The following is a 1,113-nucleotide window of genomic DNA, read 5'->3' as shown; positions in this document are numbered from 1 at the left end:
CGATTTGGTCGACCCATTTGAGACCAAGCTTTAACTTCCTGACTGATGTCTTGAGATGTTGCTATAATATATCCACATAATTTTACTTCCTCATGATGCCATCTATTTGCTGCAGGCCCTCCTGCAGCAAAGCACCCCACAACATGATGCTGCCACCACCATGCTTCACAGTTGGGATGGTGTCTTCAGCATGCAAGAATCCCCCTTTTTCATCCAAACACAATGATGGTCATTATGGCCAAACAGTTCTACTTTTGTTTCATCAGACCAGAGGACATTTCTCCAAAAAGTACAATCTTTGTCCCCATGTGCAGTTGCAAACCGTAGTCTGGCTTTTTCATGGCGGTTTTAGAGCACTGGCTTCTTCCTTGCTGAGCGGCCTTTCAGGTTATGTCGATATAGGACTCGTTTTACTGTGGATATAGTGCATGTGTCTGTGTCTATGTTTGTGTTGCTTCTCTTCTCCGCTGTTCCATAAGGTGTTTTTTTAATCTGTTTTTTAAATCTAGAGTTCCATGTAGTCATGGCTCTATTTAGTACTGCTTGCCTCCCATAGTCTGTTCTGGACTTTGACTGTGAAGAGACCTCTTGAAGCATGTCTTGTGGGATATGCATGGGTGTGCCAGTAGTTTAGACAGACAGACAGCTCGGTGCAAATATTCAAAAGGCTAGATTTTTCAAACAGAAATTTGTATCCTGTAGCTCAAACTCCAAAAGGTTCTGGGACACTGTAAAGTCCATGGAGAATAAGAGAACCTCCTTCCAGCTGCCCTCTGCACTGAGGCACTGTCACCACTGATAATCCACGACAATCGAGAATTTCAATAAGCATTTCTCTACGGCTGGCCATGCTTTCCTCCTGGCTACCCCAACCCCGGCCAACAGCTCCGCACCCCCCGCAGCTACTTGCCCAAGCCTACACAGCTTCTCCTTCACCCAAATCCAGATAGCTGATGTTCTGAAAAATCTTTCTAAAATAATCCGGCGCCATTGTTGCAACTCCTATTTTGTTGTAACCCCTGTTACTAGCCTGTTCAACTTCTATTTCGTATTGTCTGAGGTCCCCAAAGATTGGAAAGCTGCCGTGGTCATCCCCCTCTTCAAAGGGGGTGA

Source organism: Salmo salar, chromosome ssa22 (genome assembly GCF_905237065.1).
Source record: "Salmo salar chromosome ssa22, Ssal_v3.1, whole genome shotgun sequence".
Taxonomy (NCBI): Eukaryota; Metazoa; Chordata; class Actinopteri; order Salmoniformes; family Salmonidae; genus Salmo; species Salmo salar.
Note: the sequence above shows the minus strand (reverse complement) of the source record.